The sequence below is a fragment of the Ranitomeya imitator genome, chromosome 2 (assembly GCF_032444005.1).
Source record: "Ranitomeya imitator isolate aRanImi1 chromosome 2, aRanImi1.pri, whole genome shotgun sequence".
Classification (NCBI taxonomy): domain Eukaryota; kingdom Metazoa; phylum Chordata; class Amphibia; order Anura; family Dendrobatidae; genus Ranitomeya; species Ranitomeya imitator.
The window spans coordinates 534,702,168-534,718,740 of record NC_091283.1 but is presented as its reverse complement, the minus strand read 5'-3'; positions in this window follow the sequence as shown (position 1 = coordinate 534,718,740).

The following is a 16,573-nucleotide window of genomic DNA, read 5'->3' as shown; positions in this document are numbered from 1 at the left end:
CAGTAGACAGGTCAGTGTAGTAGTAGTAGTTGAAAGAACGGGCCGCAGACAGGCTTCGAAGGCCTAACATAATAAAATTGGACAGGCTGTAGGCAATTTAAAATTGGTTCCAGGGGTACACGGGCAGCAGTGGTCTGGTCAGCGGAGGCCGATTGTAATGAGTGTCTGCCAGTTAGTAGTCCAAAACAATAAATAAATGTGAATGTCTCGCATTAAAACAAAACGAAAACACTAAAGGGTGCAATCATTAGGTTCAGGGGTGGGATCCTCTGCGTAGTTTCAGAACTACTAATTTAGCGCAAAGTATTTTTTGTGGTAAATAGAGGACACTGCCCCTGACTATGTTAAGTACCATCATACATGTCAACACAATGGTATTGTCAGTGGCAGGAATGGAAGGATGTCAGCGCATAGACTAAACATTGGTGGAAGTGTGAGAGATAACTGTGGAAGTGGTAGAGCAATGTTTGACCTGGGGGTGGGTGAACTCTCTTGTGGCCGGCGGTACAGGCCCAGGGCCCCTCATGTTACAACAGTGTGTCTGACGTTGGGTGCGCACCACCACCGCCAGAGACACTTTATTGTACTATGAGGGACCCAGTGGCAGTGCCGTCGACCAAAAGCGGGCACACCCACCTCTTCAGACAAACAGCACTCTCACGGGTGCTTGCGCCAAGTCGCAATACCACGGCCCCGTGTGGGGAGTTTGGCCATTTAGGGAGGTGTAAACATGTCGTATGCTGGACAATCAGCTGCAGCAAATTAGACATTAGATAAGTAATTCACAGTAGTCCACAGGCAAGAGCTTTTCATAGGAAAGCTAGGTGTCTGCCGGGCAAGGTGGGGCAAAAGAATTCGAAATCCAGTTGTGGTTCATTTTAATGAATGTTAGATCATCAACATTTTGGGTAGCCAGACGAGTCCTTTTTTCGGTTAATATTGAACCTGCAGCACTGAATACTCTTTCTGATAGGACACTAGCTGCCGGGCAAGCAAGCTCCTGCAATGCATATTCTGCCAATTCTGGCCAGGTGTCTAATTTTGATAGCACATATATACGAAAAGCGGCTTAGAAAGCCTTAGCCAGCTCACCAAGCAGACCAGCAGTAATGGAGCACGAGAGTCCGTCTTGATCCAAACGTCCAGCAACAGCAAATCCAACAGAAAATAGATACTCCAGCTCCGATAAAAACTTGAAATCTTTAATAATCCAAATGGTTAAAATAGATAATCCTTACATTTGGTGGACCAAACAGGTGTTTGTAATAAATAAGGCTACGCGTTTCGACCTAAATCGGTCTTACTCATGCCTGTGTTACATTGCAAATGAAAGTTACACATATAGTGTTCCTAGACAGAAGGTTCCGCCCTCTCCACATCACATGATCTCTAGTGAAAGGTCCTACAAGGTCCTACAAACATATGTGATATACAATTTAAAACAATAACACTAAACAATTAGCAATAGTAGTATAATAATTCGTTTCTTTTGTTTAACCCTGATGGAAATCGAGTGTTGAGATTAAAAATCCAGAACGCCTCTCTTGTGAGTAGACGTCTTTTTATGTCTCCTCCTCGATTAGGCGGATAGATTTTTTCTATGCCATGCACTTTAAAGGATGAAATATCACCATTATGCATCGTACGAAAATGTTTTGCCGCCATTGATATATTTCTATTAGTCATATTACACATATTGACATCTTTCAGGTGCTCTGTAATGCGAGTTTTTAATTTGCGCGATGTGCAGCCCACATAGGATTTCTGACATGTAGTGCACTCTATTCATAGACTACATTTTTTGTATGACAATTTATAAAGCTATTTATATTATAGCTTTTAGATTTATCAGAGTTCCAGAATTTATTTCCCAGCTGCGCATGAATACAAGTGCTGCACGCTGCGGTACCGCATTTAAAGAAACCCTTGCAGTCTAACCAAGTAGTGGACTTAGATTTAGTTTTAGATTGAAGTGAATTAGGGGCAATTATATCACCAATGGTTTGTGCCCATCTAGCAACTATATTTACACCATCCTTTAATAAATGTGATAGCCCTTCATCTTCATATAGAATAGGTAATCTGTTATTGATAATATTTCTGATTAAATTAAACTGTGGGGAAAATTGTAAACATAAATGTAAATTATTTGCATATTTTCTGTTTTTATTTTTATTGTCATTAGTACCTTTTTTGATTTTAGAAGGGACTAGAAGGTCCTCCCTTTGTTTTTGTTGATGTGTCTGCCATACCGGGAATTGTGGAATACATTAATTCTAATAATTTTGGTATAAAATTCACTTATGTTCAGGACAACAAATCCATTTCTTTTTTAGATCTGGAGCTAAGTGGTACTGTTGGCGAAGAAATCACTAGTCGAACTCATATAAAACCAATTAGCGGCAATACAATTCTACATGCTAATAGTAGTCACCCATCTCACACTATAAAATCCATACCAGTGGGGGAGTTCACTAGGCTGAAACGAAATTGCAGCAAAAAAGAGGATCAATCAAAAGAGTTCCAGGAACTAAAAACCAAGCTAAAAGCTAGAAACTATCCAAATTGGACACTGAATAGGGCCATTAATATAGTGGAGAAAAAACAAAGGGAGGACCTTCTAGTCCCTTCTAAAATCAAAAAAGGTACTAATGACAATAAAAATAAAAACAGAAAATATGCAAATAATTTACATTTATGTTTACAATTTTCCCCACAGTTTAATTTAATCAGAAATATTATCAATAACAGATTACCTATTCTATATGAAGATGAAGGGCTATCACATTTATTAAAGGATGGTGTAAATATAGTTGCTAGAAGGGCACAAACCATTGGTGATATAATTGCCCCTAATTCACTTCAATCTAAAACTAAATCTAAGTCCACTACTTGGTTAGACTGCAAGGGTTTCTTTAAATGCGGTACCGCAGCGTGCAGCACTTGTATTCATGCGCAGCTGGGAAATAAATTCTGGAACTCTGATAAATCTAAAAGCTATAATATAAATAGCTTTATAAATTGTCATACAAAAAATGTAGTCTATGAAATAGAGTGCACTACATGTCAGAAATCCTATGTGGGCTGCACATCGCGCAAATTAAAAACTCGCATTACAGAGCACCTGAAAGATGTCAATATGTGTAATATGACTAATAGAAATATATCAATGGCTGCAAAACATTTTCGTACGATGCATAACGGTGATATTTCATCCTTTAAAGTGCATGGCATAGAAAAAATCTATCCGCCTAATCGAGGAGGAGACATAAAAAGACGTCTACTCACAAGAGAGGCGTTCTGGATTTTTAATCTCAACACTCGATTTCCATCAGGGTTAAACAAAAGAAACGAATTATTATACTACTATTGCTAATTGTTTAGTGTTATTGTTTTAAATTGTATATCACATATGTGTTTGTAGGACCTTGTAGGACCTTTCACTAGAGATCATGTGATGTGGAGAGGGCGGAACCTTCTGTCTAGGAACACTATATGCAGTGGCGTAACTACCGCGGTCGCAGCGGTCTCCAGTGCGACCGGGCCTGGCAGGTCAGGGGCCCGGGCCCGGCAGGCAGGCTCGGACTGGCAGTGCCTCCCCCCGCTCCAGGGCCTCCCCCCCCTTCCCCGCCGCCGCCGCCGCTGCCTTGAATACTCACCCTGCTCCAGCGATGGTCTCGGCGTCTGCACTGCAGCTCGTTCCTGCTTGAGCGGTCACGTGACACCGCTCATTAAGATCATGAATATGCGCATATTCATGATCTTAATGAACGGTGTCACATGACCGCTCAAGCAGGAAGAAGGTGCTGCGCCGGCGCCGCCGTCTGGAGTCGGGACAGAGCGCGAGGGATGTCGGCACGGCCGTGCAGTGGGAAGACAGGTGAGTATGAGGGACAAGGGACGGGGGGACGGGGGGACAGGGGGGGGGGGATGAAGGAGGACATAAGCCGGCGCGCCGAGCAGGAGCGGAGAGCTAAGCCTGCATACAGGGGGGAATATGAGCCATGCAGGGGGGAATATGAGCCATGCAGGGGGGGATATGAGCCATGCAGGGGGGAATATGAGCCATGCAGGGGGGAATATGAGCCATGCAGGGGGGAATATGAGCCATGCAGGGGGGAATATGAGCCATGCATACAGGAGGGGTAATATGAGCTATGTATATGGGATAGGAGGGAGATGAGCCATGCATACAGGAGGGGGGTCATTATACAGTATTGAGCATCATGTGTGGCCGTTATACAGTATGCAGCATCATGTGTGGCCATTATACAGTATGGAGCATCATGTGTGGTGGCCGTTATACAGTATTGAGCATCATGTGTGGCCATTATTCTATGGGGGTTACATTGAGTTGTATGGCAGGGCTGCAGGGGGGGGGGGGGGCCCATTTGGAAGTTCGCACCGAGGCCCCTAACTTTGTAGTTACGCCACTGACTATATGTGTAACTTTCATTTGCAATGTAACACAGGCATGAGTAAGACCGATTTAGGTCGAAACGCGTAGCCTTATTTATTACAAACACCTGTTTGGTCCACCAAATGTAAGGATTATCTATTTTAACCATTTGGATTATTAAAGATTTCAAGTTTTTATCGGAGCTGGAGTATCTATTTTCTGTTGGATTTGCTGTCTAATTTTGATGCCCAGTAATCAAATGGGAATGACGGTTGAGGTAGAACATCGATAAGGGATGAAAAATAGTTTGTAACCATACTGGACAAATGTTGTCTCCTGTCACTTTCAATTGATGCAGCAGTACCTGTCCTGTCTGCGGTCATAGCAAAATCACTCCACAACCTGGTCAGAAAACCCCTCTGTCCAACGCCACTTCTGATGTGTGCACCCCTAACACTCCTGGTCTGCTGCCCCCTGGAGCTCGTGTGAGAACGATCACGTGCGCTGTGTGCTGGGAATGCCTGAAGCAAACGGTCAACAAGAGTTGATTGTTTGGTTGCTAATATTAGTTCCAAGTTCTCATGTGGCATAATATTTTGCAATTTGCCTTTATAGCGTGGATCAAGGAGGCAGGCCAACCAGTAATCGTCATCGTTCATCATTTTAGTAATGTGTGTGTCCCTTTTGAGGATACGTAAGGCATAATCCGCCATGTGGGCCAAAGTTCCAGTTGTCAAATCTGCGGTTGTGATTGGTTGAGGGGCAGTTTCAGGCAAATCAAGTCACTTGTGTCCCTCAAAAAACCAGAACCCGGCCTTGCCACGCCACCAATTTCCAGTGCCCCCGGGAAAGCTTCCTCATTAAAAATATACTCATCCCCATCATCCTCCTCGTCCTCCACCTCCTCTTCGCCCGCTACCTCGTCCTGTACACTGCCCTGAACAGACAATGGCTGACTGTCATCAAGGCTTTCCTCTTCCTCTGGTGCAGACGCCTGATCCTTTATGTGCGTCAAACTTTGCATCAGCAGACACATTAGGGGGATGCTCATGCTTATTATGGCGTTGTCTGCACTAACCAGCCGTGTGCATTCCTCAAAAGACTGAAGGACTTGACACATGTCTTGTATCTTCGACCACTGCACACCTGACAACTCCATGTCTGCCATCCTACTGCCTGCCCGTGTATGTGTATCCTCCCACAAAAACATAACAGCCCGCCTCTGTTGGCACAGTCTCTGAAGCATGTGCAGTGTTGAGTTCCACCTTGTTGCAACGTCTATGATTAGGCGATGCTGGGGAAGGTTCAAAGACCGCTGATAGGTCTGCATACGGCTGGAGTGTACAGGCGAACGTCAGATATGTGAGCAAAGTCCACGCACTTTGAGGAGCAGGTCGGAGAACCCAGGATAAGTTTTCAATAAGCACTGCACCACCAGGTTTAAGGTGTGAGCCAGGCAAGGAATGTGTTTCAGTTGGGAAAGGGAGATGGCAGCCATGAAATTCCTTCCGTTATCACTCACTACCTTGCCTGCCTCAAGATCTACTGTGCCCAGCCACGACTGCGTTTCTTGTTGCAAGAACTCGGACAGAACTTCCGCGGTGTGTCTGTTGTCGCCCAAACACTTCATAGCCAATACAGCCTGCTGACGCTTGCCAGTAGCTGGCCCATAATGGGACAACTGGTGTGCAACAGTGTCAGCTGCCGATGGAGTGGTTGGCCGACTGCGGTCTGTGGAAGAGCTGTCGCTTCTGCAGGAGGACGAGGAGGAGGAGGAGGGGGTGCGAACGCCTACAGCCAACTGTTTCCTAGACCGTGGGCTAGGCACAACTGTCCCGAAATTGATGTCCCCTGTGGACCCTGCATCCACCACATTCACCCAGTGTGCCGTGATGGACACGTAACGTCCCTGGCCATGCCTACTGGTCGATGCATCTGTAGTCAGGTGCACCTTTGTACTCACAGATTGCCTGAGTGCATGGACGATGCGCTGTTTAACATGCTGGTGCAGGGCTGGGATGGCTTTTCTGGAAAAAAAGTGTCGACTGGGTAGCTCGTAGCGTGGTTCAGCGTACTCCATCAGGGCTTTGAAAGCTTCGCTTTCAACTAACCGGTAGGGCATCATCTCTAACGAGATTAGTCTAGCTATGTGGGCGTTAAAACCCTGTGTACGCGGATGCGAGGATAAGTACTTCCTTTTTCTAACGAGAGTCTCAGGTAGGGTGAGCTGGACTGGAGAGCTGGAGATCGTGGAACTTGCGGGTGTGCCGGTGGACATGGCAGACTGAGAGACGGTTGGAGACGGTATTGTTTCCGCCGGTGCCCTAGATGCAATATTTCCTCCTACAAAACCGGTGATTCCCTGACCCTGACTGCTTTTGGCTAGCAAAGAAACCTCCACAGATACTGCCGGTGGTGCGGAAAATGGTGGCCTTACAGTGACGGAAGGGATGTTGCGTTGCTGACTAGCTTCATTGGCCGAGGGTGCTACAACCTTAAGGGATGTTTGGTAGTTAGTCCAGGCTTGAAAATGCATGGTGGTTAAATGTCTATGCATGCAACTTGTATTGAGACTTTTCAGATTCTGACCTCTGCTTAAGCTAGTTGAACATTTTTGACAGATGACTTTGCGCTGATCAATTGGATGTTTAAAAAAATGCCAGACTGCACTCTTCCTAGCATCGGATCCCTTTTCAGGGATTGCAGACTGAGCTTTAACCGGATGGCCACGCTGTCCTCCAACAGGTTTTGGCTTTGACACGCGTCTTGGGCCAGATACGGGCCCGGCAGATGGAACCTGTTGCGATGTTGATGCCTGCTGCGGCCCCTCCTCCACCTCCGCTTCTGAACTACTGCCGCCTGCACCCTGTTCCCCCAATGGCTGCCAATCGGGGTCAACAACTGGGTCATCTATTACCTCCTCTTCTAGCTCGTGTGCAACTTCGTCTGTGTCACCGTGTCGGTCGGTGGTATAGCGTTCGTGACGGTGCAACATAGTCTCATCAGGGTTTGATTGTGGATCAGTACCCTGAGAGGGCAATGTTGTGGTCTGAGTCAAAGGACCAGCATAGTAGTCTGGCTGTGGCTGTGCATCAGTGCACTCCATGTCAGAATCAACTTGTAATGGGCATCGCCTGTTAAGTGTTTCACTTTCTAAGCCAGGGACGGTATGTGTAAAGAGCTCCATGGAGTAACCCGTTGTGTCGCCTGCTGCATCCTTCTCTCTTGTTATTGTTTTTGCTGAAGAGGACAAGGAAGCGACTTGTCCCTGACCGTGAACATCCACAAGCGACGCGCTGCTTTTACATTTACCAGTTTCAGAAGAGGAGGCAAAAGAGCTAGAGGCTGAGTCTGCAAGGTAAGCCAAAACTTGCTGTTGCTGCTCTGGCTTTAAAAGCGGTTTTACTACTCCCAAAAAAAGAGAGCGTTCGATGCCTTGTGTAGCCAGACGACGAACCTGGCTCCACAGCTCCAGACTTAGGTGGAATATTTTTTTTCCCACGACCACCTGATGCTCCACTACCACTACCATCATTACCAGCTGACAATGAACGCCCACGGCCACGACCTCTTGCACCAGACTTCCTCATTGTTTTAAAAACTTAACCAAAGTAACTTTATTTGTTGCTGTCAAACAACTTACACGGTGACCTATAACTTCAGTATGATTTCAATATCCCTTTACAGGTTGGTGAGACCACAAGGAAAATCAGGCACAATGTTACACACTCTGTTTTCTGTGGCACCAAATCACAGAGATGCCACACACGCAGGACTGTCACTCAAGCACAAATGTCAATATTAATCTTCCACTGTTTTATTTTTATTTTTTTTTTCAGGGAGACTTTATAAACAAAATAAAATAAAATAATTTTAAAAGGAAGAATTTAGAAACCAAATAAAATAAAATGATTTTTTCAAGGACAATTTAGAAACCAAATAAAAAAAAAAAAAAAAGGCTTTCTATGCCCCACTGAGTGAGAGATGGCACACACAGGAGTCAGGAGTGGCACACAAGCCCAGAGGCCAATATTTTTCTCCCACTGATTGATGTAGTGATTTTTTCAGGTAGATTTTAGAACCCAAATCAAGCAAAAAAATAAATAGGTTTTCTATGGCCCACTGAGTGAGAGATGGCACACACAGGAGTCAGGAGTGGCACACAAGCCCTGAGGCCAATATTTTTCTCCCACTGATTGATGTAGTGATTTTTTCAGGTAGATTTTAGAACCCAAATCAAGCAAAAAAATAAATAGGATTTCTATGGCCCACTGAGTGAGAGATGGCACACACAGGAGTCAGGAGTGGCACACAAGCCCTGAGGCCAATATTTTTCTCCCACTGATTGATGTAGTGATTTTTTCAGGTAGATTTTAGCACCCAAATCAAGCAAAAAAATAAATAGGCTTTCTATGGCCCACTGAGTGAGAGATGGCACACACAGGAGTCAGGAGTGGCACACAAGCCCTGAGGCCAATATTTTTCTCCCACTGATTGATGTAGTGATTTTTTTCAGGTAGATTTTAGAACCCAAATCAAGCAAAAAAAATCAATAGGCTTTCTATGGCCCACTGAGTGAGAGATGGCACACACAGGAGTCAGGAGTGGCACACAAGCCCAGAGGCCAATATTTATCTCCCACTGATTGATGTAGTAATTTTTTCAGGTAGATTTTAGAACCCAAATCAAGCAAAAAAATAAATAGCCTTTCTATGGCCCACTGAGTGAGAGATGGCACACACAGGAGTCAGGAGTGGCACACAAGCCCTGAGGCCAATATTTTTCTCCCACTGATTGATGTAGTGATTTTTTCAGGTAGATTTTAGAACCCAAATCAAGCAAAAAAATAAATAGGCTTTCTATGGCCCACTGAGTGAGAGATGGCACACACAGGGATGGCACTCCAGCAGAAATGCCAATCTTAATCTCCCACAAAAAAAAAACAAAAAACAGGGACTGTCCTACAATTACTATCTCCCTGCAGTAATCTCAGCCAGGTATGGCAGGCAGCAATAAGGAGTGGACTGATGCACAAATTAAATAAAAAGTGTGGACAAACAAACAAGATAGCTGTGCAGAAAGGAAGGAACAAGAGGATTTGTGCTTTGAAAAAAGCAGTTGGTTTGCACAGCGGCGTACACACAGCAATGCAGCTATCAGGGAGCCTTCTAGGGCAGCCCAATGAGCTACAGCGCTGAGAAAAAAAAAATGTAGCCTCCACTGTCCCTGCACACCGAAGGTGGTATTGGACAGTGGAAATCGCTACAGCACAAGCGGTTTGGTGGTTAATGGACCCTGCCTAACACTATCCCTGCTTCTGACGAAGCGGCAGCAACCTCTCCCTAAGCTCAGATCAGCAGCAGTAAGATGGCGGTCGGCGGGAACGCCCCTTTATAGCCCCTGTGACGCCGCAGACAGCAAGCCAATCACTGCAATGCCCTTCTCTAAGATGGTCGGGACCAGGACCTATGTCATCACGCTGCCCACACTCTGCGTTCACCTTCATTGGCTGAGAAATGGCGCTTTTCGCGTCATTGAAACGCGACTTTGGCGCGAAAGTCGCGTACCGCATGGTCGACCCCACACAGGGGTCGGATCGGGTTTCATGAAACCCGACTTTGCCAAAAGTCGGCGACTTTTGAAAATGAACGACCCGTTTCGCTCAACCCTACACGGCACTATTGATGGCCATCACTGCGCAAGGATGGATTTTGTGGATTTTGTCTTCGCCTGTCCCTTCTGTGCCCAGAATAAGACTCCGAAACAGCTTCCAACCAGCTGGTTACTTTTTTTGCCCGTACCATCTGCTTCCTGGCAGCATATTGTAATGGAGTTTTTTTTTTTAAATCTTCCATTGTCTACTGGAAGTACCTTAGTGGTGGATCGCTAGTCTAAGATAGTCGAAAAAGGTATATCCAGCTTTAGAAATCCAATGTCTATAAAAGTATCAAATTTATTAGGCAAATTAAAAATAAGACAACATCATGGTAGTCACAGCAGCGGCTTGGGGAGATGATAAGACGCCTTTCAGACCCTCAGGTCATTAATCATGACTACCTCTCTGCCCCACTTTACAAATTCACCAGATATTGAGCCAGCATACAATTATGGGAGATGTGAGCTCTGAAGCCATCAGATTTGTGTATGAATGTGATGTATTTAAAAGGTGACCCCACTTTTTAACTAGTTAGCATCCAGATGTTAATAGGGAACTAGATTCGTCTGCATTAAGATACTGCTTTTTTTTTAAACATGTTCTTCGGAGAGAATGGTGTAGTATGCACCTCTGTTTGTTCTGTTGTAAGATTATTGCTTTGTATTTCCACATCCCTCCTCCGGCCTTCTTTTTCTGTTCCATTACACCAGTACAGCCTCTGTCAAACAGCACTAAGTATATTTCCATCCTTTTGTCAATTAACAGCCAGGTGAGGAATGGAAAACTGAAGATTTCATGTCAACGATACAATTATTTCTCATGCTAACAAAATGCCAGAAGCATGGAAAAATAAGTGACAATATTGTGTTAGCAAATATGTACAAGGTTTTCTTATGCCTTACCATGTAAAGATCTCACTGACCCACTTGGTCTATTGTATAAAAAATTAGGATCTTTCAGTATCTATTCATGCACAGACTAAATCGTGAGGCTGTTGGGCATCACGGTGGGTGGCTTTTGCACATGCAGCAAGATGCAGGTTATATCATCATCCTTTGTAAGATATCATCTGTTCGTGTAGCCTTGAACACCCATCCTCCCCCCAAAAATATTTGGCAGAGTAGGCTGGGTCTTATCTCCCAAATTTTATAAAAAAGGAGTGGGACATGTGGCACCAACTCAGTATGATGGTCCCTAAAGCCCACTTCCCAATCAGTATGATGACCCCCACATTCCATTACTCAATATGATGGCCCCCATAGCCTAGGGCTGTGCGGACAGGTATGCAAAATTTAGGTTTATGCATTCTTTTTCAAATCCAATCACTGATTCTTTTGGTTTCCTATGCCCGGATTAAAAAACACTTCTATTTTTAACCATCAAGTTTGGATTTTGCACAAAACGCATGTGAAATTACGGATAAGCTAGATGAACAAGAAAAATCTTTATTGTAAACAAAATTGTACACAATATTATATATAAAAAAATTATTGAACATTCATTCGCAATTGGAACTTAATTCTTTTGCCTTTTCCTTTTTTCTTCAAAGCTTCTCTTGATACCTTTCACTTTTATAGAAGGCCTGCGGTTCTTCTCTGTGAAGCATCCAGCAGTATTCCCCCATCATGTTCACATTCCATCTACCTTGGTATCGCCGTTCAAACTCCTCCATATCCTGATGAAATCTTTCTCCTTGCTCTTTGTTAACAGCACCAAGGGTTCCAAGAAAATAGCCCTAATGTGAATTTTAAAAAATCTACCGTAACTTCAACTTCATCAGACAACCCATGGCTTTGAAACGTTTCAGCATATTTTCCACAATGGACTTAAATTTTGGATATTTATTGTTACTTAGAAATTTCTTCATGACTTCTTTAAAACAATCACAATAATTTATCTCAACGGCATCCATTTTTGTTTCGAACATGTCATCCCTCTTGAGTTTCTGAATATCAGGACCCACAAAAACAACTTCCTTCAGTCTTACTTCTGACATTCCCTGAAACTTGGAAGACAGGTCCTTAAAATTCTATCCTTCTTTCGGTAGAGCTTTCAAAAACTGCTTCATCAGTCCAAGCTTAACCCCTTTACCCCCAAGGGTGGTTTCCACGTTAATGAGCTGGCCAATTTTTACAATTCTGACCAATGTCCCTTTATGAGGTTATAACTCTGGAACACTTCAACGGATCCCAGTGATTCTGACATTGTTTTCTCGTGACATATTGTACTTCATGATAGTGGTAAAATTTCTTTGATATTACCTGCGTTTATTTGTAAAAAAAATGGAAATTTGGCGAAAATTTTGAAAATTTCGCAATTTTCCAACTTTGAATTTTTATGCAAATAAATCACAGAGATATGTCACACAAAACACTTAATAGGTAACATTTCCCACATGTCTACTTTACATCAGCACAATTTTGGAACCAAATTTTTTTTTGTTAGGGAGTTATAAGGGTTAAAAGTTGACGAGCAATTTCTCATTTTTACAACACCATTTTTTTTTTAGGGACCACATCTCATTTGAAGTAATTTTGAGTGGTCTATATCATAGAAAATACCCAAGTGTGACACCATTCTAAAAACTGCACCCCTCAAGGTGCCCAAAACCATATTCAAGAAGTTTATTAACCCTTCTGGTGCTTCACAGGAATTTTTGGAATGTTTAAATAAAAATGAACATTTAACTTTTTTTCACAAAAAATTTACTTCAGCTCCAATTTGTTTTATTTTACCAAGGGTAACAGGAGAAAATGGACCCCAAAAGTTGTTGTACAATTTGTTCTGAATACACCGATACCCCATATGTGGGGGTAAACCACTGTTTAGGCGCATGGGAGAGCTCGGAAGGGAAGGAGCGCCATTTGACTTTTCAATGCAAAATTGACAGGAATTGAGATGGGACGCCATGTTGCGTTTGGAGAGCAACTGATGTGCCTAAACATTGAAACCCCCCACAAGTGACACCATTTTGGAAAGTAGACCCCCTAAGGAACTTATCTAGAGGTGTGGTGAGCACTTTGACCCACCAAGTGCTTCACAGAAGTTTATAATGCAGAACCGTAAAAATAAAAAATCATATTTTTTCACAAAAATTATCTTTTTGCCCCCAATTTTTTATTTTCCCAAGGATAAGAGAAGAAATTGGACCTCAAAAGTTGTTGTACAATTTGTCCTGAGTACGCTGATACCCCATATGGGGGGGTAAACCACTGTTTGGGTGCAGGGCCGGCGTCAGTACCCGGCGCACCTGGGCAAATGCCGGGGCCCTGGGAAGAGAGGGGGGCCCACTCACGCTGTCATAGATACAGCTGGGAGAGCAGAGCAGGAGAACATGCTCTCTCCGCCCACAAAGTCACTGCTGGCTGCGTTCTCTTAACCCCTATGTGCCAGCTCTGACACAAGCATCTTCTCATTCAGTCAGTGCAGCCAGGCAGGCACACATAGGGGTTAAGAGAAGGCTGCCAGTGTGACATTGTTTGTGGGCGGAGAGAGCACATTCTCTGGCTGCAGTGCTGAGCTGAACTTATCAGGCAGATTCCGGAGGAGCTGCTACCAGCAACTAAGTGAGTGCAAAGGTATCCAGCAGTGATTGCAGTTGGTCTTATGGCTCAGTCTGCTGCTGTCTGTCTCCGCTGCCTAAAAATGTGGGTGATGTCTGGAGGAGAAGCTGGTGGGGTGCAGCCTGCAACCTGCAGCCGCCCAGCTCACCAAGAACCCCAGAATACATGCATGCCACACCGAACCTGCACCAGTGGGGTAGGAAGAAGCTTAACCCCTTCCCATCTGTATGAAGGTTATTGCTAAACCTTAAAGATAACAATCCGACCCGCATAAATGGGGTTAACCAGATGCCAGGAGGAAGGGGAGCTGCTGAAATGGATAAAACTAAGCTGTGGGCTGGACGTTGGGGCCCCTTGGCCCCAGGCTGGTGACTGGAGGGACTCTGCCCAGTGCTGGCATGTGGGTGATTTCTGCTCCGGAGTCTCAGCTTCTCTCCTCCACATCACACTGTGCAGTCACAGCAACATTGGTTGTCTCTGTCCAGGTCCCAGCAGCTGCCACTGCTCCCACCAAGGACATGGCATCACTTAACCCTTCCCCTGCAGCCACCGGGAACAAATCCACATTATTCCTTGATTAAATCAGGTTCCAACCCAATAGAGGAGCAGACATTTCCTGCTGCCATTAGGGTCCGGGAGGGGGTGACCTGTGACATTGGCTGCCCTGCTACTCTGTAGTGGGGGGGTGACAAGTGTAACATGGGGTAACGATGAAGGAGAAATGCACAGGATAATAGTGAGCGCGACAGAGGGCAGTGTATGGTATGGAGCAGTCAGGGGGTGGGCTGCAGGATCCCCCCATACTGTACATGACTGCTCGGGACAGGGAGGCGTTTAATGAGCTTCTAATGACGGGGCACTAATTGGGTCATTAGGGTTTGTGGAAAGGATTCAGCATCAGGTCCCTCATTAATGCCCGAGCCACCTGTTACTTTGTAGCACAGATCTGTTAGGGCCGCAAAACCAAACAACGTTGTTTATGTAGAAAAGTCTTTGTTTCATAGAAAAACTCAAAGCAGAAAAGATTTCCTGATACAACAACGCCCTGCTCACGACACTGCACAGCACCTCTCCTGTATATATACACTGCACAGTACCTCTCCCCCTGTATATATACACTGCACAGTACCACTCCTCCCAGGGTCGGACTGGGGCACCGGAGAATCCTCCGGTGGGCCCCGCCCCCAGCCCCTGCCTCCCTCATTTGTGCCTGCCCTGCATCATGCTCATAGCATGCGCCCAGCAGTGCACACGTTACTGTATAGCCGGCATCGGCTGGCAGACTGCACAGGTGATGGGAAGTGCAGGAGCAGCTCCTTCACATCACCTGCTGCCGCTGCCATTCCTCTGCCAGGAGAGCTGTGTGCAGAGTGCCGACCCTCAATACAGCCAGCAGTCAGAGGAACAGCTGACTGTGAGGCTGAGAGCAGACAGCACACAGCAGCTGACCCGCAGTCACCTGTTTCCTGTGCTCTGTCCCTCTGCTCCTCTTCAGCAAAGCCCTGGACAGCAGTGTAAACGCTGATTGGCTGCAATTCAGCCAATCAGCGTTAGTTTTCTTTGTGTGAGCTCACAGCACAGCTCAGGCAAGGAGCTGTGCTGTGATTGGTCAGGAGTCCTACCCAAGCAGCAGTGGAGCAGAGGGAGTCTGATGGCTGCAGTCAGTGTGACTGTAAGTAATAACTATATGATGCCGGCACCCTGAGTAGATCTCCGGCCACAGAGGCAGTTAGGGGAGGGGGCCCCATGCATCCTATAGGTGACACGGGTGGGGGCCCACAGTGATATTCTAATTTTCTTGTGTGCCCCCTCCCCCATTGTGTCAACCACCTCTATTTTAGGCTATGTGCACACGTACTAGGGTCCACTGCGGATTTTTCTGCAGCAGATTTGATAAATCCGCAGTGGAAAACCGCTGCGGATTTACCGCGGTTTTTCTGCGTTTTCCACTGCGGTTTTACAACTGCAGTTTTCCATAAGGGCAGTTGTAAAACCGCTGCGGAAAACGCAGAAAGAAGTGACATGCTGCGGAATGTAAACCGCTGCGTTTCTACGCATTTTTTTCCACAGCATGGGCACAGCGTTTTCGGTTTCCCATAGGTTTACATGGTACTGTAAACGCATGGGAAACTCCTGCTGATCCACAGCAAAATCCGCATCGTGTGCACATAGCCTTACTGTGGCTCCCCTTTCACTCTCTGAGCAGGCCCATAGGAAATTAGAGGTGAAATAGTGGGGGAGGGGGCCACAGGAAAATAGAGGTGAAATAGTGGGGGAGGGGGCCCATAGGATATTGGGTGACAATGTGGTGAAGGGGTCCTCAGGTGATTAACACCCTTACGACATCTGCCTTACATGTATGGCGCGCGTTAAATGCCAGTGTCAATCTCTGACTGCAGCATATAACACATGCCAGCATGCGTGCGTATCATTCTCTCACCCATTGGTGCCCATGATGTGATCGTGGGTCGCCGATGGGTTTTAATGACAGCCAGGGGTCTTCTTCCTGTAGCCGAGCTTTAAAGGAGACCATAATTTCTTCTATATGCAGGGATGATGTGGCATCACTGTATATAATAGCACATGCGATTGGATGATCGCATCTTCATGCCCTTAAGGCTATGTGCACACGTTGCGGATTAGGCTTAGGAATTTCTGATATGGATTCTGCCTCTCCTGGCAGAAAACGCACCTGCGGATTTGTCGCATTTTTTTGTGCAGTTCCGCAGCGTTTTTTGTGCGTTTTTGCTGTGGTTTTTTTGCGGATTTGCTGCGGTTTTTACTCCTGCAGTTTTCTATAATGGAATGGGTACAAAAACACTGCAGGTTCACAAAAAAGAAGTGACATGCTACTTTTTAAACCGCAGCGTTTCCGCAGCAGATTTTCCACAAAGTGTGCACAGCATTTTTTTCTCATTGATTTACATTGTACTGTCAATCAATTGCGGATCTGCA